At 43.7% G+C, this 23,400-nt stretch overlaps 1 pseudogene across 1 annotated transcript; it reads left to right on the top strand.

Annotated features, from left to right (window-relative positions):
• Positions 1–513: 513 nt before the first annotated feature.
• On the top strand, positions 514–13,606 carry LOC308667213 (WD repeat-containing protein 73-like; annotated as a pseudogene). Its single transcript has 9 exons — positions 514–521; positions 1,513–1,761; positions 4,021–4,088; positions 4,979–5,062; positions 7,360–7,448; positions 9,554–9,621; positions 11,214–11,378; positions 12,153–12,524; positions 13,098–13,606. The product of its transcript is annotated as a WD repeat-containing protein 73-like (transcript).
• The last annotated feature ends 9,794 nt before the right edge of the window (positions 13,607–23,400 follow it).

The raw sequence follows: 23,400 nt of genomic DNA, 5'->3' as shown, positions 1-23,400 counted from the left end.
TTCCTAAGTGTACATCTTTTTCTGCTCTGCAACTGTGTATTATCTTATCTTGTAACCATAGTAACTCCAGCTATGTCCAGCCAATGTTTTGGTTTTAAACTGTTTTGTGCCCAGGCCTAGAAAAAGTTCAGTTTCAGTTTTATTTTCTCCTTCTGCCTCATGAGAGAATGTGGTCAGTCTAGGTCTTTGGTTTTCTCATTAAAAGTTTTACTATAGAATATGTCTTGGATTTCTTTTCTTTGATATTGACCATGCAGATGAACCACGGTCCATCCACCTCTGGTCGGACTGTTAATTGTTCCGCAACATCTACCATGCAAAGTCAATGGGGAAGCCAGATTCATTTAACAATGGCGGCAGGAAATGTTGTAAAATGAGGCAAAACTCACTTAACAACTGTCTTGCCTAGCAAGAGAAATTTTGGGCTCAGTTATGGCCATTAACTCGAGGACTACCTGAACTTAGGGAAGGAAAGGGAAGGTGGCATTTGCGGTCAAGAATGTCCGGGCAAAGATGTGGAGGTAGAAAGCTCAACACTGATCATGTTTTTTTAAAAAATGCCTAGACCATGGCCTGCTTGCTCTCCGCAGGGAACACGCTTTAAGGGAGTTAATTAACAGCATTCACATGAAAAGAGGAAGGAGTGTATCTACCAGCATACCTGCAGGACAGGCAAGCTATAAATTCATTTAGAGAATACGTAAGGTAAGAGTGTGGACATTGAGACTTTGGAAAAAGTTTAGAGAAGAGCAACTAAGATGATCAAAGGCCTGGAGATTAAAACATATGAAAAATGGTTGTAGGAATTGGGTCTGGCTGGTCCAGGGGTAGGCAACCTTGGCTCTTTTATGACTCGTGGACTTCAACTCCCAGAATTCCTGAGCCAGCACGGCTCAGCTTGGAAACCTCTCCCTTTCCCCTCAGCATGGCTGGCTCAGGAATTCTGGGAGTTGAAGTCCACGAGTCATAAAAGAGCCAAGGTAGCCTACCCCTGGTCTAGTCTAAAGAAAAGAAAAAGTAGGGGAGACATGATAGACATATTCCAGTATTTGAGGGTCTGCCACAAAGAGGAGGCGGTCAACTTATTTGCCAAAGCACCGACAAGAAACAATGGTTGGAAACTGACCAAAGAGAGAAGCAACCTGGAATTAAGGAGAAACTTCCTGACACTGAGGACAATTAACCAGTGGAACGTCTTCCCTCCAGAAGTTGTGGGTGCTCCATCCCTGGAGGTTTTTAAGAAAAGACTGGACATTCACTTGACTGAAGTGGTATAGGATCTCCCGCTTGAGCAGGGGGCTTGCACTAGAAGACACCCCCCCCTCCAAAGGTCCCTTCCAGCTCCGTTCTGACGTGCCCGCGTGTATGGTGCAAATCCAATGCGTTGGGCTGGCTTAAGAGATCAATTTTGCAAGCGAGTAAGTCACTTCTGCACGCAGGCGAAGGTGTCGCGGGAAGGTAAATCTCTGCGAATGCTAGCCCGGACCAGATCGCAAACCCCATCATCCACAGGCAACGCGCTAGCGACACCAGCAGAGCCGCGAAAGACCCGCGGTCTCTGCAGCCCCCGCCTGCCCGGGGACTGGAAGGACCCGAGGGGGCGGAGCGGATGGAGGAAGGGGGCGGAGCTTCAGTGTCCCCGCCTCGGAATTCCCAGGAAGAGGCGACGTCATTCGTTTTGCCGAACGCTCGCGTGGCCGCGGCTGCTTCCGCCATGGAGGAGGAGGAGGAGGAAGCGTGGTTGATGGACTCTCTCAGGCTGTGAGTCGCCTTCCCTGGCCCGGAGGGGAAAGACAATTCCCATCTTCCCCAGCCAAGCCTCCTCCCCGACCTGCCCCAGAATGATGGGAGTTCTACCCTCGTGCCTGGGAGGGAGGGAGGGAGGGAGGGGATCCTCGGTGGGCGTGAAGCGCCCCCCCCAAGCCTTCCCCTCCCCCATGTCTCCCCCCCACACACACACACTCGCCTTCAGTCTCTCATTTTAGCCAAGCGGGGTTTCGTTTCCAAATTCGAGCAAAAAGAAAAGAAGAAATAGGGGAGACGTGATAGCATGTTCCAGTATCTGAGGGGCTGGGCCAGGTTGTTCACCAGAGCACCAGAGGGCAGGACGAGAAACAATGGTTGGAAACTGACCAAAGAGAGAAGCAACCTGGAATTGAGGAGAAACTTCCTAACAGTGAGGACAATTAACCAGTGGAAGAGCTTGCCTCCAGAAATTGTGGGTGCTCCATCACTGGAGATTTTTAAGAAGAGACTAGACAATCACCTGTCCCAGATGGTGTAGGTTCTCCTGCTTGAGCAGGGGGCTGGACTAGAAGACCTCCAAGGTCCCTTTCCATTTCTATTACTTCTATTCTATTCTATTCTATTCTATTCTATTCTATTCTATTCTATTCTATTCTATTCTATTCTATTCTATTCTATTCTATTCTATTCTATTCTATTCTATTCTATTCTATTCATCTTGGATCCCTTTCCGATCCTTTCAATGGGCGATGCATTGAACGCCACCCTGAGAAACAACTGGCTGATGAGAGGGAATGGATGGGGTGGGGCGGGGAGGGGGGGTGTCTGTTCCTGGCTTTGCCATTGCATTAGTCATTGCGATATCATTGGATTGCTAGCCTAATGAATGGGGTGCTTTCAAGGTGCCTCCCACCCACCCCTCCGAACCCCCCCTTTGCCATTGGAGTGGTCAAGCAAAGGTCAGTTGCAAGCCGGCTTTCCCACCAACTGCTAACCTTGACTGGCCATCTTGGTCTGTTTTTTTCTACTCCCAGTCTAGCTTGTTGGCCTTTCCATTCATTATGTGCCTTCAAGTAGATGTCGACCATTAACTACCCCATAGTAGATTTTCTCATGACAAACCAGGTTATGTTGTGGCTTTTCAGTACTGTGTGAACTCAGAAAATGGCTTAATTTGGGGACCTGTTTTAAGTGTTAGTTAAAACCACAATAGAGACCAGAATTTCCACTGCTAATCAAATCACTTGTTAAGTGAGTCGAGTTTAGCAATTCACTGCCATGGCTAACTGAATCACCTGGTCCTTAAGCAAATCTGGCTTCGCCTCGTTGATCCTGCTTGTCGGAAGCCAGCTGGGAAGATTGCAAATGAAGATCACATGACCCCCTAGTCAGCACAAAGTCAGTTGCCAAGCACCCTAATTTTGATCACCCACAGGCAAGCTGTTATGGCTGTAAATGTAAGGACCGTCCATAAGTCACTTTTTTTAAATGCCATTGTAACTTTGAAAACACAGGGACGCGGTGGCTCAGTGGGTTAGGACACTGGGCTTGTCAATCAGAAGGTCGGCAGTTTGGCAGGTCGAATCCCAAGTGCCGCATAACAGAGTGAGCGCCTGTTACTCGTCCCAGCTTCTGCCAACCTAGCAGTTCGAAAGCACGTAAAAATGCGAGTAGAAAAATAGGGACACCTACGGTGGGAAGGTAACAGCATTCCGTGCGCCTTTGGCATCTAGTCATGCCGGCCACATGACCACGAAGACGTCCTCGGACAAGCTCTGGCTCTTCGGCTTTGAAATGGAGATGAGCACCGGCCCCTAGAGTCGGAAACGACTAGCACGCATGTGTGGGGGAACCTTTACCTTTACCTTTAACTTTGAAAAGGTTGTTAAATGGTTGTAAGCCAAGGACTATCTGTAGTTACCAGCATGAGTCTTGCCTTGAAGTGCTCCATCTACTGATGATCTTGCTTATTATTGCACTATTCCAGGAGTCTTCAAACCTGGCCCTTTTGTGACCTGTGGACTTCAACTCCCAGAATTCCTCAGCCAGGCACATGTCCCTGGCTGAGGAATTCTGGGAGTTGAAGTCCACAAAGTCATAAAAGGGCCAGGTTTGAAGATCCCTGCACTATTCAGACAACCCCAAGGTTTGCAGGTCCAGGTGATGCTCCCCTGTTCTAGCCTCAAGATGGGAGCATTGCTGTCTTCAGTGGGGCAGACCATTGACTCTTGACCCTTCTAAATATTCCTCCCCCCCCCCTTTCAACTTGCTTAGATACAACGACCTCCATCTCTTTGAACTTCCCGGGCCCACCAGAGTCATCGAATGGACAGGGGACCAACGTGAATGACCGTTCATTGCCTTTCAAGGTTTGACCTGGATGAGTTGGGGGCAGCTGCTGTGTGTGTGGGGGGGGGGTGTCCTGAGAAGGGTTTTTTTCCCCCAGGGTTCCACATTTCCATGCCATGGAGATGGATCGTGATTTCCTCAAAGATCACCATCTGCCTCTCTGGTAGAGCAGATCATGAAATGGGATCCCCTTTCTGGGAAGGCTAAGTTGAAAATAATTGCTCCGATGGGCTAGGTAAGAAGAGGGCTTAAAAATGTGGGTTCCCAGTAAGCACAGGTAGTCCTCAACTTACAACCAACACTGGAACCAGAATGAGTGTAGCTAAGAAGGGGTTGTTAAGCGAGCTGGATTTTATGAACTTTTTTTTGCCATGGATCAGTGGTGGGATTCAGCCGGTTCCCACCACTTTGGCAGAACCGGTAGCTAATTTTTTTGTTGCCCAGGCCCAGAATGGACTTCCAGAAGCGGCATCCACACAGAGAACCAGTGGTTCACATATTTGAATCCCACCACTGCCATGGTTGTTAAGTGAATCGCTAGTGGTTAAGTAAATTATGTGGTTGTTAAGTGAATCAGGCTTTTACCCATTAACTTTGTGTGTCAGAAACTGGCTGGGAACATTGCAAACGATTATCACGTGATCCCAGGAGCCATAAATATTGCAAATATGTGTGCCCATAGCCAAGCACCCAACTTTTGATCACATGACCGTGGGAATGCTGCGATCATTGTAAGTGGGAGGACAAGTTGTAAGTCACTTTTTTCAGTGCCATTGTAACTTTGGTTCCTAAATGATTGGTTGTAAGTTGAGGACAACTTGCAATGTGGCCACCTTGCCTGATGACATTGCAACACTGAGAATGACTGTGATTCTCTCCCCAGGCATTTGTGTCGCTGGATACGAGGAGCAGGAACGAAATTTTGCAACTCCTTCTGCCTCCCAGGCTGCTTGCAAAACAAAATAAGGTAGAGACCACACTGGAAAGGTTGTCTGCAAGATGGCGGCTGCAAAAGGGTCGTGTGGAACTCACCTCCACTAAATGGAGGGACTGCTGTTAACTAAGCTGTTAACTTAGATGGCTTTTTAGGGAGACTGGATGAATTCACCCAGGATAGAAAACCCAATATCTGGATTTGCATTACGGGTAATGCTTGGCAATTGAGCAAGACATTTTCAAGTTAGTTTTGCCCCATTTTACGATGTTTCTTGCCACAGTTGTTAAGTGAATCACTGTCGTTGATAAATTAGTAACGTGGTTGTTAAGTGAATCTGGCTCCCAATAATAATTAGTCCTGTAATTCTATAGTCCAGTGATGGCGAAGCTTTTTGACACCGAGTGCCCCAAAAACGCGCCCCGCCCTGCCCACCCACAAGGCCGCCTCCTACCTCTAAGGCCTAGGCGGCCCTGTAGCGCCATGGTGGCCACGCCCTCTGCCCGTGACATGCAGCATCATCTGCGCGCGATGGGGCGTGAGGGCGGAGTCTTGTCCCTGCTGCCCAGGTGCCATGTCCTTGGCTGCACTGCTCCGTGTGGGCCGCGCCTGGGGGCCACTCTCCTATGGGGGGGTTTGCTGGTGTGGAGGGGGCCGCGGGGGGAGGCGGGGCTGGGGCGACGGTGCGCATGCCCACAGAGGGCTCTGCATGCTGCCTCTGGCACGTGTGCCATAGGTTCGCCACCACTGCTATAGTCCATATAATGGCTTTGCTTGATTTTCTCTTCTTCCAATAACATTCCCTTTTGCCAACCTTAAATTAATACAGTTCTTATTATTTGAATAAATGACCACTAAATATAAACATTTTCTCATGTTTCTGTAAATAATAGCCACCGGAATATAAAGCTTCTTTTCTCATTGATCATCTTGATTGCCTTGTCATAGATCCTGTTTACAATTTTTTTAAAAAAAATATAAACCCAGACAACGCGCTGTCTACCAAATATTAAGGAGATTTATCTTAAAAATCAATAAAACATTTAAAAAAACAAGAATCTGGCTTCCCCCTTGATTTTGCTTGTCAGAAGGTCGCAAAAGGAGATCGTGTGGCCCTGGGACAGAGCAACGGTCATAAGTGTGAACCAGTTGCCAAGCGTCTGGATTTTGATCACATGATCGTGGGGAAGCTGCAAAGGTCGTAACTGTGAGAAATGGTCCTAAGTCACTTTTTTTAGTGCCGCCGTAATTCTGAACGGTCACTAAATGTTGTAAGTCGAGGACTACTTGTATATAGGAAGTATCGGAAGACAGAAGTATCACCCCAAGCTTAGCCAGCAACCCAGAGCCTCTTGCCCAAACTGATACTCTCCAAATATGAGGATTACAGCTCCCATCATGCTGAATGGTTATTGGACCCGTATGTAGCCCAGGGTAGATATAACAGCTCTCGGGGTCCCCACGGTCACATGATCAAAATTTGGGCACTTGATGATCAGCGTGTATATTTATGACAGTTGCAGCATCCTGGGATCACGCGATTGCCCCTTGCAAACTGCCCAGCTAGTCTTTGACAAGCAGTGGGGGGAAGCCCTGTGATTCACTTAACAATGCAGTGATTCACTTAACCACGGCAACAAAGGTAAAACAAGGTGTGACTCATTTGACAACCACCTTGTTTGAAGCATCTAAAAAGAGTATAAATCATTCCCCACCATTCAGTTAGAACTGAAGAAGTGTCTTGGATGAGAAGCGAAATGTTTTCAAGGCAAAAAAACAACAACAAGAAAGTCAAGTTGTCTTTTGGAAAAGCCTTGCTTAGCAACGCAAATTCTGCTCTCATTCGTGGTCGTAAATCAAAGATTACCTGTACGCAGCTATCCCAGTGGACCAAGAGGGACTCTGCTTCTCTTTCCCACAATCAGCCAAAATCATCTCGATGCTACCAGTAGCCAGAAGCACCAGCAGGGTACAGCCAGTGCAGATGTTAACTTTTTCCTTTTTATTTTATTTTATTATTTTATTTTATTTTATTTTATTTTATTATTTTATTTTATTTTATTATTTTATTATTTTATTTTATTTTATTTTATTTTATTTTATTTTATTATTTTATTTTATTATTTTATTTTATTTATTTTATTTTATTTTATTATTATTTTATTTTATTTTATTTTATTTTATTTTATTTTATTATTATTTTATTTTATTTTATTATTTTATTTTATTTTATTAAAAAGTTGTACCCAATGTTATCTTGCTGTTCTGGTCTGTTTTATTTTCTTTCAATATGATGAGTGGATCCTTGGACTTTTTTTTTTTTTTTGCAGGGCTTATGTCCGGAGAGAGATTTCAAGGTTGAAAGGGGTGGAATTTGTGATCGCCCCATCTACAGGCTCAAACACGTCCCGGGAACCAGGTAGGTGATGCCTTGTTGATGACTTAAGTTGAGTTAGGAATGCCTTGGTAAGGCTACACTTGGAATACAGTATCCAGTTTTGGTCACCACGATGTAAATAAGGATGTTGAGACTCTAGAAAGAGTACAGAGAAGAGCAACAAAGATGATTAGGGGACTGGAGACTAAAACACATAAGGAACGGCTGCTGGAATTGGGTATGTCTAGTTTAATGAGGAGAAGGACTAGGGGTGACATGATAGCAGTGTTCCACTATCTCAGGGGCTGCCGGAAAGAGGAGGGACTCAAGCTGTTCTCCAAAGCGCCCGAAGGCAGGACAAGAAGCAACGGATGGAAACTCATCAAGGAGAGAAGCAACCTAGAACTAAGGAGAAACTTTCTGACTGTTAGAACAATTAACCAGTGGAACAACCTGCCTCCAGAAGTGGTGAATGCTCCAACACTGGAGGTTTTTAAGAAGAGACTGGACAGCCATTTGTTTGAAATGGTGTAGGGTCTCCTGCCTGAGCAGGGGGTTGGACTTGAAGACCTCCAAGGTCTCTTCCAACATCTTTATTGTTCTTATTGTTGTTATTATTATTGTTATTAGAAGGCCTAAAAGGAGAAGCAAGAACTATATTTGAAAGAAACATTACCGGCCCTTAGGCTTGGGTGCTAGCCTGGGCCAGAGATATAGTGGTCTTGTGAATACACTGGTGACTTTCCCATATTGCACACAGCTATGAGGTGGTTGACGGGACTGTGATTTTTAGGCTCTCAAACATTCAGGATGCTAATGTGCGAGTAGACACAGGACCCTCCCCCAAACCAATAATCAAGGCTCACTGCAGTATTTGTGTAACACTGTGCACTATAGGAACTCCTGCAGACAAAAGAATGCCCTTATATTTATATATTTCAGGATAGGAGGAGAAAATTATAGTCACACATATCCGTAGCTAATAGATGATGTAAGCATGAATATTAATCCACAAACCTCATGTTACAGATAGTCCTCGACTTACAACAGTTCATTTAGTGACCAAAGTTACAATGGCATTGAAAAAAGTGACTTATGATTGCTTTTCACTTACAACTGTTGCCGCATCCTCATGATCACGTGCTTAAAATTCAGATGCTTGGCAATTAACTCATATTTATGACGGTTTCAGTGTCCCGGGGTCATCTGATCGCTTTCTGACAAGCCAAGTCATTGGGGAAAGCCAGATTCACTTAACAAACCTGTTACTAACTTAACAACGGCAGTGATTCACTTAAAAAGTTTGGCAAGGAAGGTTGTAAAAATGGGGCAAAATTCACTTAACAAATGTTTCATTTAGCAACAGAAATTTTGGCTTCAATTGTCGTAAGTCGAGGACTACCTGTACTTCAAGCAAGAGTTGTTATAGTCTTAATAAAAAGAAACACATCAGTTACATTGCCATAGAATTTTGATAAAGCGTACAGAGAACTAAGGACTTCAAGGCTGCCTCAATTGCCACACATTCCTTCTATGTTTCTTATCTGCTTTCCTCGTATTCATCCTGGTTTAAGGATACCCAGCATGAATCTCCATGGCCCTCTGTGAATTCAACAGACTCCACATCAAGTCTTTCTGGGGCCCCTTCAGAAGATCACCAAGTCCTCATGTTTCACGGGACAGAAGTAAGACATAATGAAGCAGTTAAGTTGGTTTCCCACTCTTTTCTGAGCTCAAAGCCCAGGTTAACCCGAAATTGTTGCCACATTGTTCACACATTTCTGAATAAGGTTGGCTCGCATGCTAGTGACTCTCTACTGCATCATTGCCTGTGGAATTCATTGCCACAACATCTGAGGATGGTTCCACCTTGGATGGCTTTGAGAGATATGCAACCAAACAAAACCTATGTTGTATCATAGTAGGTCATCTGTGGTATTCAGGCTAGAGCTGTTCCCACCAACATCCTAACCCACCAACTGTCCAATCCAGCTTAGCTTTTTTTAGAGCAGTGTTTCTCAACATCAGCAACTTTAAGATCGATGGACGACAGCTTCCAGAATTCTGTGTTTTTTGCCCTTCTACTCCATCCATCTCAAAGTGGAATTATTTTCATCACTCGGTTTCTTCTTGATTTGTGCTTTCAGCTTGCTGGTAACCAGTGGCCCACCAGACAGTGCTCTGCAGGTTTGGCGTGTGGAATCAGATGAAACAGGTAGGTGTTCTGTTCCAGCCTACAACCGGCCATGTTTGAATGTCAGGGACAACCCCTTTTTATAGTCAACAGGCTGGAAAAACCCAACCAAATTTATTTACAAAGAAATCAAAAGTTCAAAGAAGAGTTAAACAGGAATAACAGACCAGGACTCTAGCAGAAGATCTTCAAACGGTTGCCTTCAGCAACCAGCACCTCCCACACCTTCCCCTTTTATCAGCAATCCCAAGGCGTGGCTTCTCATTGCCTTCTCCCCTCACCGAGTTGCCTCATTGCCTTTCTCTGTTCTGCTCTGCTAGATTGCCTCCTGCACCTAGCGTCCCTGAATAGATTCAGCTGTGAATCATCTTCATCCAATACCTCGTGCTCACACGGCTGAGTCTGATGAGGAACATGACGGGAGGGGCCAGGCTGAGAGTCCTTCAGTGCATCAGAACCTCCCTCTGACACCAAAGGCTCTCCAAACCCCTCCTCCTCCTCCTCTTCAGAATCATCCGACTCGGCTGCCGGAACCACAGGCTGACGCTGAATCACAACAGTATGCTTCCAAGCAACTGCTTTGCTTCCCAACTGGGTTTCAAATTTAGGATGGCCAAACCCCACTCAAAGTTTGCAGGGACAAGGATGAAAAGTTTTCTCATTCCCACAATTTAATTCATTGCTTCTCTAAAGAAGACAGCCGAGTCTATCTTCAGAACAAAAATTTCTTCCAACTGTTAGCATAAACCAGTGTTTCTCAGCCTTAGAAACTTGAAGATTGGGTGGACTTCGATTCCCAGAACTCCAAAGCTAGCTGTGTGGTTTGGTGAAATTGAATGGGGGGGAAAAAAACTTCCCGAAAGCTTTGCACATCGCCTATTTCTTCCAGGCTGATGTTGGATGATGTTTGTTCACCCCTGACATCTTTCCCGTTCTACTCCTTTGAGGATACAAAAGAAAGCAGGAATTGCTTTTCGTCTGGCCTCGCCCTTATCATTCTTGACAAAAGTGCAGCTCACCAGTGCTCAGAAACTGGTGCTTTTCTCAATGTCAGTATGATTTCAGCCAGGCACCCAGTAGAACAACCAGGATTAAAAAAAAAAGCTAAGCTGCAATCTCCAAAAGGGAGAGAAATTGGAGAAAAGTGATGCTTTGGAAACTACAGGCAGTTCTTGACTTACAACGGTTTGTTTAGTGACCATTCAAAGTTACAGTGCCACTAAAGTGATTTACAACCGTTCCTTGCCCTTACGGCCATCGCAGCATCCCCAAAGTCACGTGATCAAAATTTGGATGGAGTGTATTTATAACAGTTTTGGGGTCTCCAGGGTAACGTGGTTGCCATTAATGACTTTGCCAGGCAGCTTCTGACAAGCAAAATCAATGGGAGGGGGAAATGGATTTGCATAATGACCATCTGATTTGCTTAACAATTGTACTGATTTGCTTAACAACCATTGCAAAAATTATCATAAAATTGAGTGTCTCATTTAACAACCACTTTCCTTAGTAAGGGAAGTTCGGTTCCCAATTGGGTTCATAAGTCAAGGACTACTTGTAGATGGAAATTAAGTCTTGTGGAAATTCTTATTTTTTCCTCTCCTCCAGCCTAGATGTGATTAAGCTACTGAGTGTCATCTCTCCCACAAAGACAGAAGATACTTCCTGGTCCAAAATTGCAACCAGCTGTGCCAAACAAGCCTGCATCCTCCATGGGCAAAGAATCTGCAATCTCCAAATGATGGAAGTTGAATCGGGGCAAAATCTTTGGGTGGCAGGTAGACAATTTGATTGAAAACCCTCTGCAAAATCCCGAGGGTCCATTTCTTAGAAACACAACTTCCCCAGGGGTTAGAAATAGGGAGATATGCTAGTTGTGGTTTTTTTTTCTTATTTCTGTTTCTCTTTTTGATTCTTGATCTCAGGTTAAATTCAAGGGAACAGGAAGGAGAATGAATAGACTTTAATGTGTGTATCTTTGATTTTCATCCCACCTTTTTTACTTTATAAGTAACTCATGGGAACAAACATATGTAACACATTTTTCTCCTATTTTCCCCACAACAGTCGTTTGAGCTGGGTTGGGCTGAGAGAGAGTGACTAGGCCAGGGGTAGGCAACCTTGGCTCTTTTATGACTCGTGGACTTCAACTCCCAGAATTCCTGAGTCAGCATGGCTCAGCTTGGAAACCTCTCCCTTTCCCCTCAGCATAGCTGATTCAGGAATTCTAGGAGTTGAATTCCTTGAGACATAAAAGAGCCGAGGTTACCTACCCCTGGACTAGGCCAAAGTCATCCATAAGGCAGGACTAGAACTCAGAGCCTCCTGATGATTGGCCCAAAGACATCTAGCCGGTTTTCTCACCTAATGCGGAGCTAGAATTCACAGCCTGCTGGTGATTGGTCAAAAGTCACCCAGCTGGCTTTCGTGCCTAAAGAGAGATTAGAACCCGTTGTCTCGTCATAACTGGTTCAAAGTCAGGTTTTGTGGGGGAGGTGGCAGAATTCTCCCCCACAACCCAACTCAGCTCTTTTTCCTCTTTCGATCTACAGCCTCTGCCAGCCCTGACAAAATCGCCAGTCTGGACTTCCTGGATGAAGTCACTGCTGTGGTGTGTGGTGCCAAAGGGCAGCTGTTCCTTGTGGACCTCCATCAGCACCAGGGCATTCTGGGAGCTGTGGAAGAGGCTCAGACCCCCTGGGCCCCGACAGAGAGGCTGAGCTGGTGTGCAGGAATCGGCTCTGGAGAGACACCACTGATTGCCCATCTCTCCTCGGCTAGCCTCGTTGTGTTGACGGACATCAGATACCCCTCCAGCCCCTTGAAAGTGGCCCAGTGCTGCGTTCCCACCCCTAACCTCCGGGGGGCAGATTTCCTGTCCATCAGCTTCGCTCCTGTACTGGGCAACACCTTAGCGGTGTCAGGTAAGCTGTGATGGGGCTTCGTTTGGCAAGGCCGCTAGCTGCTTTTGCCGCCATCAGTCTTATGGGGTCTGCAGGGGTGGGTGGTCCAAGGAGCAACCTAAATGAAGCCCCAATGTTCAGAGGGGCTCAGCTGGGTCATGTCACCTGTGGGTCACAGCTTCCTTCTCCTATTGTCCCCATAAGAACAACCCAATGAGGTAGGTTGGGCTGGGAGAGAGGGACTGATCCAAGCTCACCCAACTGGCTTTCATACCTAAAGCGGGACTGGAACTCACAGCCTGCTGATGACTGACTCAAAGTCACCCAGAAGCTTTTTTGCCTAAAGTGGGACCAGAACTCATAATCTCCTGGTTTCTAGGTCAGGACCTTAACCAATAGACCAAATGCTCCCTTTTCTTGATTTCCCCCCCCCCCACGTAACCCTCTGGGTTGGGACTTTGGGTTTAATAAAGAACATGTTTTTTCACACCCCTTTCCCCTCATGTGCCACCCCCCCCCCAGCTTCAACCCACCCTTCTGTCTCTCTTCCACTTTTCCAATGAGGCATTTACTTGCATTTCTCATTTCTTCAAGGTTTTGACGGGACCGTTCAGGTCTACAATACAAAGGACTGGGATTCCTCAAGGCAGGAAGCCAAACCGGTATTCATTCACAAAGGACACACCTTTGGCACCCCAGGCAAGGATGGGGGCAGTCCCATGGTCACCACCCACACTTGGCACCCTTGGAAGCCCCAAACATTACTCTCGGCTGCAAGCGATGGATCACTGCACGTGTGGGACTGGTCTGACTTTCGAGCAAGTGAGCCAGTCTGACCCCCTCTGTCTCCCTTGCCTTGGGGAATGTCCTCTGAGGTCCCCTGCAATCCCTTCCCTTCACCACGTATCCTGGAGTCTCTGAATCTAATGATATTTGGGAATAACCTTGGGAGACAGAAGGAAGAGCTGGATGGCTGAGCATCTCATAGACCAGTGATGGCGAACCTTTTCGAGACCAAACTGCAACCCAAAACCCACTTATGTATCATTGGGTGCCGGGTGGGCTTGGCCCATTGGGTGGGCTTGGCCCATTGGGTGGGCATGGCTGCAGTGGTAATGGCAGACTGGGTGGGACTAAAAAGTTCAATCCATTCCAACTTTTTAAGATTTTTTTTCCCCTGAGAGAAGTTGAAATTGATTGAACCTTTTGGGGTTTTTTGCACACAGCGGCAGAGGCCTAAACGAAAAGGTTTTATAAAACCCAGCTGGAGGCCTAGGACTGGGGCGACGGTGCGCGTGCCCACAGAGAGGGCTCTGCGTGCCGCGTGTGGCACGCATGCCATAGGTTCACCACCACGGTCATAGACATTTGGTTAGTTTAGGGTTTCTCAACCTTGGCAGATGGAAGATGCGTGGGCTTCCACTACCAGAATTCCCCAGCTGGCACAGATGAACTACTGCTCCCAGGATCTCCCAGCTGACATAGGAGAACTTTTCACCAAAGACTGACCATGAAGCTGGATAACTTGCTGCTCCTTTGAAGCTATATCACAGCTTTCTGAAACTGTTGTTAAGTCCACCCATTTACAAACACACAGACACACACATACATACATACATACATACATACATACATACATACATACATACACACATTCTGGACAGCTGACACGTGGCACGCTTACTATCCCTAACTGCATTCAGTTTCAGATAGCATATGGTTTCTTTAAGTGAATTGGATCCCATAAGAATTGGTTCAGATTTGCTCCCGTTTCAGCAGCTTCTCTCACTTTGGAAAAGTGCCCAAGGAAAATACATTGGATTCATCAATGTTTATTTTTTATTTTCTTTAATTAAGCAAAAGCCGAAAGACATAATGATAGAAAAAAAAGACAGGGCCAACAATAGAAAAAAGAAGATCTATACCCAAAGAAGGTTATATGTTTCCAACGCTGGAGAGTCCACTTTTGTTGTCCATCAAATTCCGTTATCAGGTATGCCCCTCTGCTAACTTGCATACTAGATAGCAAGTCAACGGAGGGAGAGAAGGAATTTCATTTCTCAAAATGGCAAAAGGCCATCGTTTCTCTGTTCAAGATAAGGGGAGAAACGGTGTACAAGTCGGTTAATGCTCTGGTCGCTGAGAAGCATCACAAGTGTCTCAGAGATGAACAGCGGATTAAAAAAGTGAGTGTATGCCAAGACAAGGCCGACAAATAGACAGCAGCCAAACAACAGCAGCATCAGAATTTTGACTGCCATCCACAACCAATGCAGAAACTTCCTTTTCTTTGACCTGTCCCGGGCCACCCCCACCAGCCTGGCCTCCAGTAATTCATGTGTCAGGATGCCCACTGGCATCTGGTTCTCCTGGTCCAGCCGCACAAACGTGGCCTGCTGCACGCAGAGATCCTGTTGGTTCTGCAGATCTTTGATGCGCTTCCTCAGGTTTTCTCTGACTTTCTGCATAGTTGCAACTTTGTCTTTCAGTTGGCCGGACTGGTTTTTTTCCACACAGTAGTTGTGCTCATTCTCAGCCAGTTTGTCCTCCAGATTACGCAGGTACTTTTGAACCTCTGACGGAAGGTTCCGCATCTCCCTGAAGTCATTCTCGTGGGCAGGCTTGTCATTTTTGAAGACGGCCACTTGGCTGGTGGCCTCGTGCATTTCCTCATTGAGGTCCTTGTTAACTTTCACCAAAGACTTGTTCTGCAGCGCTAATTCGTGGATCACTGCGTTGGCAAGGTCCAACTTTTCCCTGATGTCCTCCACAGTTTTCTGCAGGTGTTCCATTGTGGACTTAAGGTCATCCACTGTCTCCCGTAGACATCTCTGCTGCTCTTTGATGTGCTCCTTGTCTCTGAGAAAACCCTGGTTTTCAGACTCCAAGTAGGCTACGTTCTCGGTCAGTTCCTCTATCTGGAGACGGAGATTCCTATTGGTTGCTGAAAGATCCTCCAATGACATTGTCTGCTTTTCTGATCTTGCCCCCTATTGAAATAAATACTAAATAAATGATTTTTGAGTCCCTTTTCTTCTGATCCAGTTATTTTGAACTGGATCTGGCAGTGCTGCTGTGCAAAAGAATCAGCGATGCCAGAAATGTTGACACTTGCCATGGCAACCTCCAGCCAATGAGGTTAGGAGGAACTCATGATGTCATTAAGAATGATTTTGATTTGCCTTTGAAAAACAACAACCAGTCATCTGATTGCCTACACATCAGGGTCTGGCACTTTAATTTATTAGCAAATTATTAAAGAGGTTTTTGCAAGTGAGACTTGCATTTAACTTCAACCTAATCTAGTCCATCTGAATCACTTTGTGTAGGCTTAGAAGCTGGCTTTATCATGCTGGCTCAGGAATTCTGGGATTTGAAGTCCACAGGTTGTAAAAGGGCCATAATTGCCCACCTCTGACCTAGACAAACCCCTAAAGATGGCTGGCTCAGGAACAATCCCACACATCCAATACCAACCGTCTTTAGGGGTTTCTGTAGGTCAGGGGTAGGCAACAATGGCCCTTTTATGACCTATGGACTTCCTGGACAAGCATGGGAGTTGAATTCAATTCTGGACGTTGAGGTCCACAGGTCATAAAGGAACCATAGTTGCCATCTCTGGTCTAGGTTGTAAGTCCTCAAGTCCAAATACGAGTCACATTTCCAACAAAAGTTGCCTTTGAGATACACAATAAACATATCAAGAAAAGAAGGAAAGGTCCAGACCTCAATCCATTTCAAGGGCAGTTTGGTGGTGAAAGAATGATATGTAACAAAAAAGTAGTCCAGCAATCTTGTCAGCTGCAATTTTGGAGGGTAAAGCTGCAAGGTATTATCCAAAGCACCCGAAGGCAGGACAAGAAGCAACGGATGGAAACTAGTCAAGGAGAGAAACAACCTAGAACTACGGAGTAACTTCCTGACAGTTAGAACAATTAGCCAGTGGAACAACCTGCCTCCAGAAGTGGTGAATGCTGCAACACTGGAAGTTTTTAAGAAGAGACTGGACAGCCATTTGTCCGGAATGGTACAGGGTCCCCTGCTTGAGCAGGGGGCTGGACTAGAAGACCTCCAAAGTCCCTTCCAACTCTGTTATTCTGTTATTCTCTTAAAGTGAATGCAGGGGTGGTGTGCCAACAGAAAATGAGCTAAAACAGGTTTAGTCAAAGTCTGGGGATTAGGACCAACATGCTTTCAGTCATGAGCGATCTGACTCTCCCCAGCTGACTAAAAACAACCTAAAAACAACAACAACCTTCAGTATTCTTAATCACCATGGATTTTTGAAAAACAAACAAAACAAAACTGGAAATTGAAGGTGTTATGTATTGGGTTTGTGGTGTTACACCACCTGTGTTGCTGAAGGAGCTAACGGCTCTCCAGCAACCCAGACAGGCCGTCTCCGGTCCTGCAATTGGTCAGCCCCAGGCGGCAAGCGTGGGTTCAAACCTATTAGCTGCCACCTAGGGGCTAGGCTATATATTGTGGCTGGTTGCGGCCCAAGCCCCAGTACAGTTCCAGCAAGAATGAAAGAATGAGTTTTCCTGTACTCAGCTTCGTGTCATCATTCCTGCTCACCAGAGCCCATGACTTAACAGAAGGGTCTGTGGTACTTACTTGATCTCTTTGGGAAAGAACGACTGACTGGCAGGCAGGAAGAATGCAAAAAAGTATTCTTAGGAAACAGTGAGCAAAGAAAGTAAAGTTACATTAGGTAGAAGTTAATGGATAAACAGGGAAAGATGGAAAATATACCAACCGCATTACAGTAAGCATCCTTCTCTGGATGTAATTGTTCATGCAATTATTTTTATTTTATTTATTTATTTAAATATCAAACTACTTAACCACTCTCTCTCAGAGGGGTTCTGGGCAGTGTCCAAATTAATGTCCCATAAGATTTGATAAGAAGATATAATAAATGTTGTCCATTTCTAAGACCCAAGTTAAAAAGTTGGCATTGCCCTTTAAAGGCTTATAGAGTTCTCACCTCATTCCATGGGTCATTTGTGACCCACATTCCCAGCTTTGCATCTTGCACACTCCGTAGCCATAGTGCTGCTATTTAAATTTGGCAGCAAACCACCACATCTTGACTATTTAAGAGTGAGATAGATGGTCCTAAATTGATAGGTAAATTTAAATGAGAATGCTAAAATGGAAGTTATGAAATATAAGATTGGAGTTACAATTCTATTTTTCTTTTTTTTAAAAGCCTAACTTCACCCACAAGTCCTTGCAAATCTTGCTCAGTTTTGTAATATTGTCAGCAACCCATCTCTATGGCTTCTGGCTGCAAAAAAATAATTTTATGGAAATATTTGCCCTATATTTTTATGCTTTAGGCTAGTTTTCCAAAGCCTAATCTACAATCTGTAAATTCAGCAGGAATTAAAGAGGATGTTTTTCCTTCAATGACTCCTACACTATAAAATCAGGCACACATACTTGCCGTAGCAGAGATAATGCCATGTATGTTCATTTGAAAAGGCTTTTACAACTTCCTTATGTTAACAAAAAATATTTCATGGCATCTACTGCTGAGGGTATACTTGATATTTTATTTAATTTCAGCTAGCTTGTTTTTAAAATGCACAATAAACCACTTTGGAAAGGCCATAGCTTTGAAAGGCAGCAAAGCATATGAAGCACATTTTTCTTTCTTGCTTCATGAAACATTACAGAACAGGTATTATCAAATACAGTGTTGTTCAGATCTTAATCATAACAGATCGTAATAAATGATTATTTCAGAGTTATTTTCTAATCTAATTCACTTTCTCTTGTTGGTGATCAAATAATAGCATTTCCCCAGTGCCCATAATGTTCATTCAGTTGTCTAAAATGAACAGAGCAGAAAGTTACTGATGATAGGAAGATTTTGATTTCAAAAACAAGAACAGTTGTGGATGACAGAAGTTGCATCATTCAAACGCAGAGCCATCCAGTACAAGCCAAAGAATTTTCAACAGCAGTTGTCTCCAATGAAAATGTCCATGATTCTTAGTGGGAAGTCAAACTGACTAAAACAATATATGTTTGCCTTGTACAAGTAGTCCTCAACTTACAACAGTTCATTTAGTGACCATTTGAAGTTACAATAGTACTGCAAAAAGCAACATATGACTGTTTTTCACACTTACGACCGTTGCAGCATCCCCAAGGTCATGTAATCAAAATTCAGACACATGGCAACTGACTCATACTTACGACGGTTGCAGTGTCCGTGGATCATGTGATCCACCTTTTGCTACCTCCTTACAAGCAAAGTCAAAGGGGAAGCCAGATTCACTTAACAATCCAATTACTGACTTAATAACTGCACTGATTCACTTAGCAACTGTGGCAAGAAAGGTTGTAAAATGGAGCAAAATTCACTTAGCAACTGCCTTGCTTAGCAACAAAACTTTGGGACTCAATTGTGGTTGTACCGTAAGTCAACGACTTCCTGTAATTATCCATGTATCTTTTTTTTAAAAAAAGTTTTATTAATTTTCTAATTTTTTTTTATTGAAAAGTTTTAACATACATTTTATCTTTAACAATCCCCCCTCCCCCTCCCGTACCCATCCCTCCCTACCCCTACCCCCCTCCCCCCCCGACTTCCCAGAGCTAAGTACAAGGTATAAAAACAAAAAAAAACAATCATAAACATCCATATGCTAACAACCATAAACTCTAAAATCTATCACTCTCTAGCTCATATAGGATAACTACAAACACTATTACTATTAAATATAAAAAAAAGAAAAAAGAAAAAGAAAGGAAGACTTATTCAAATGCTACATGAAACTTTTTAGTCCCATATTTGTTCTGGATATACTCAATCCATTTTCTCCACTCCATAATATAACGTTCTTGCGAGTGATCTTTCAAGTAAGCCGAGATCTTTGCCATCTCTGCCAGGTCAGAAACCTTTAAAGTCCATTCTTCTACAGTCGGCAGTTCCTCCTTCTTCCAATATTGACCTATTAAGAGTCTTGCTGCCGTAATTAAATTCAACATCAGCTTAGTGTCCACAACCGTAGCATCTGTAATTATACCTAACAAAAAAAGTTGCGGACAAAACTTTATCCTTTGCTTGAAAATCTTCTGCATGTTCCACCAAATTTTTATCCAAAAGGCCTTAACCTTTTTACAAGTCCACCATATGTGAAAATATGTTGCATCTTCATCGCCACACCTCCAGCACTTAGGCTGATAATTCGGATACATACTTGCCAGCTTTTTAGGATCTAAATGCCATCTATAAAACATTTTATAAAAGTTCTCTCTTAAATTTTGAGCTTGTGTAAATTTTACGTTCCTCACCCAGATCTTTTCCCACGTGTCCATTGTAATAACTTCTTGGATGTTTTGGGCCCATTTTATCATACAATCTTTAACAAGTTCTGTTTCTGAGTCAATTTCTATCAATGCAAGATATATCCGTTTGATATGTGCTGGACCCTGCTTTCTAATTTGCTTTATCAGATTTTCATCAGTCATTGTAAAACCAATTTTCTGATCTTCTTTCCACCTGGCCCGTAGCTGAATATATTGGAACCAAGTTTGAACAATCTTCTCATCTCGCAAGAGAGTGTATGGTTTCAGACACCAGACATTTCTTTCCAAACTTAAAATCTCCTTATACGTAGTCACATCATGTTTAAAACCAACATTTATATTTTCTATTGCGTGTTTTGGGATTGCCCACAATGGTATCCTGCAATCTAACTTATGTCTATACTTCTTCCAAACTCTCAACAATGCCTGTCTTAAAATATGCGCTTTAAACACATTATCTACCTTTTTATCATACAACAAATATGCATGCCAGCCAAACTACAAGTCGTGGCCCTCAAGATTTAATAATCTCTCTTGTGTCAAATTAATCCAATCACTTATTCCTGCTAACGCAGCAGCTTCATAATATAATTTAAGATTAGGCATTTTAAGACCACCTCTTTCACGAGTATCCTGCATAATCTTAAGTTTAACTCGTGGCCTTTTCCCTGCCCAGACAAATTTGTTGATACCTCGCTGCCATTCCTCCAGATTAGAATCTTTCTTAAGAACCGGTATCATTTGAAATAAGAATAAAAATTTAGGCAGGACATTCATTTTCACTGCTGCGATTCGCCCCAACAAAGACAATTGCAATTTTTCCCAGCTCTCCATTTCTTTTTGAATTTTTCCCCATAATTTTTCATAGTTATTTTTATATAACATCCGCAGTTTACATTCTTCCACATTTTTCTGATTTGTAAACAAATTCTCATTTACACGCCACGAGCGCCTACCTCTATTATCCTTATTGATCTCTAACCATACTGGACTATGGTCAGAAGTAGCTCTTGCACAGATCTTTACCTTCTTAATCCTAGAAAAAAAGTCATTAGTCAACAAGATGAAGTCAATCCTGGAAAAAGATTGATGTCTATCAGAAAAAAAAGTATAATCCTTTTCATGCAGGTGTGTGTCACGCCAAATATCCCGCAGTTCCAAATCATCCTTCATTTCAAAAAAAGATTTAGGCAATCTGGCATGACACGGAACACGCTTAAAAAAACCAGCCTTATCCATCTGTACGTCCAAAACACCATTCCAGTCCCCCATAAAAATAAACGATTTGTAATCCAACTGAGTAAGCTTTGTATGAAGTAAACTAAAAAAGTCAGCTTGTTGTTGTTGTTGATTAGGAGCATACAATCCAACTAAAAGCGTTCTTTTGCCTTCTAGCAACAAATCTATCATAACATATCTTCCATGCTTATCTGCTTCAATTAATTCCGCTGTTAAAGCACTTTTAATATAAACAACCACTCCGTTTTTCTTATTCATTGCAGAGGCAACAAATTGCGTGCCCAACCTTGAGTTCGATAAATACTTTTGGTCCATAACCCTAATATGCGTTTCTTGCAAGCATATAACATCAATCTTAAATTGTTTTAAATATTGAAAAACTTTCTTTCTCTGAATTTAGTCCATTAACGTTTTCTAATTTTACATTTAAAAATATATAAATATTTTTATATATAAATAAATAAAATATAAATAAAATATATAAATAAAATTATTATTATTATTATTATTATTATTATTATTATTATTATTATTATTATTATATATTACACATATACAAAGGTTCTTCATATGTACAACTACAGGAGAGAAAGGATTCCTTTTGCTTGTCAAAACGGTAAAAGGCCATCATTTCTCCACTCGAGATAAGGGGAGAAACGGCGCACAAGTCTGTCAATGCTCTGGTCACTGAGGAGCACCAAAAGGCTGTGAGAGATGAACAGCGGATTAAAAAAGTGAGTGTATGCCAAGACAAGGCCAAGGAACAGACAGCAGCCAAAGAGCAACATCATCAGAATTTTGGCTGCCGTCCATAACCAATGCAGAACCTTCCTTTCCTTTGGCCAGTCCCCGGCCACCCCCACCAGCCTGGCCTCCACTAGTTCATGCGTCAGGACGCCCGCTGGCATCTGGTTCTCCTGGTCCAGCCGCACAAACGTGGCCTGCTGCACGCAGAGATCCTCTTGGTTTTGCAGATCTTTGATGCGCTTCCTCCTGTCTTCTCTGACTTTCTGAAGATCTGTAACTTTCTCCTTCAGTTGGCTAGAATGGATTTTCTCCACATGGAAGCTGTGCTCCACCTTAGCCAGTTTGTCCTCCAGATTACGCAGGGACTTTTGAACCTCTGACGGAAGGTTCCGCATCTCTTCGAGGTCGTCCTCTTGGCCAGGCTTGTCGTCTTTGAAGACAGCCACTTGGCTGGTGGCCTCGTGCATTTCCTCGTTGAGGTCTTCGTTGGCTTTCACCAAAGACTTGTTCTGCAGCGCTAATTCTTGGATCGCCATGTTGGCCTGGTCCAGCTTTTCTCTGATGTCCTCCACAGTTTTCTGCAGGTGTTCCATTGTGGACTTAAGGTCATCCACTGTCTCCCGTAGACATTGCTGCTGCTCTTTGATGTGCTCCATGTCTTTGAGAAAATCCTGGTTTTCAAACTCCAAGTAGGCTACGTTATCGGTCAGTTCCTCTATCTGGAGACAGAGATTCCTATTGGTTGCTGAAAGATCCTCCAATGACATTGTCTGCTTTTCTGATCTTGCCCCCTATTGAAATAAATACTAAATAAATGATTTTTGAGTCCCTTTTCTTCTGATCCAGTTATTTTGAACTGGATCTGGCAGTGCTGCTGTGCAAAAGAATCAGCGATGCCAGAAATGTTGACACTTGCCATGGCAACCTCCAGCCAATGAGGTTAGGAGGAACTCATGATGTCATTAAGAATGATATTGATTTGCCTTTGAAAAACAACAACCAGTCATCTGATTGCCTACACATCAGGGCCTGGCACTTTAATTTATTAGCAAATTATTAAAGAGGTTTTCGCAAGTGAGACTTGCATTAACTTCAACCTAATCTAGTCCATCTGAATCACTTTGTGTAGGCTTTATTAGAAGTTGGCTTTATCATGCTGGCTCAGGAATTCTGGGATTTGAAGTCCACAGGTTGTAAAAGGGCCATAATTGCCCACCTCTGACCTAGACAAACCCCTAAAGATGGCTGGCTCAGGAACAGTCCCACACATCCAATACCAACCGTCTTTAGGGGTTTCTGTAGGTCAGGAGTAGGCAACAGTGGCCCTTTTATGACCTATGGACTTCCTGTACAAGCATGGGAGTTGAATTCAATTCTGGACGTTGAAGTCCACAGGTCGTAAAGGAACCATAGTTGCCATCATTGGTCTAGGTTGTATGTGCTCAAGTCCAAATACGAGTCACATTTCCAACAAAAGTTGCCTTTCAGATACACAATAAACATATCAAGAAAAGAAGTAAAGGTCCAGACCTCAATCAGTTTCATGGGCAGTTTGGTGGTGAAAGAATGATATGTAACAAAAAAG

This window comes from Vipera berus (genome assembly GCF_964194415.1).
Source record: "Vipera berus genome assembly, chromosome: 4".
Taxonomy (NCBI): domain Eukaryota; kingdom Metazoa; phylum Chordata; class Lepidosauria; order Squamata; family Viperidae; genus Vipera; species Vipera berus.
This window is presented reverse-complemented; position numbering and strand designations above follow the sequence as displayed.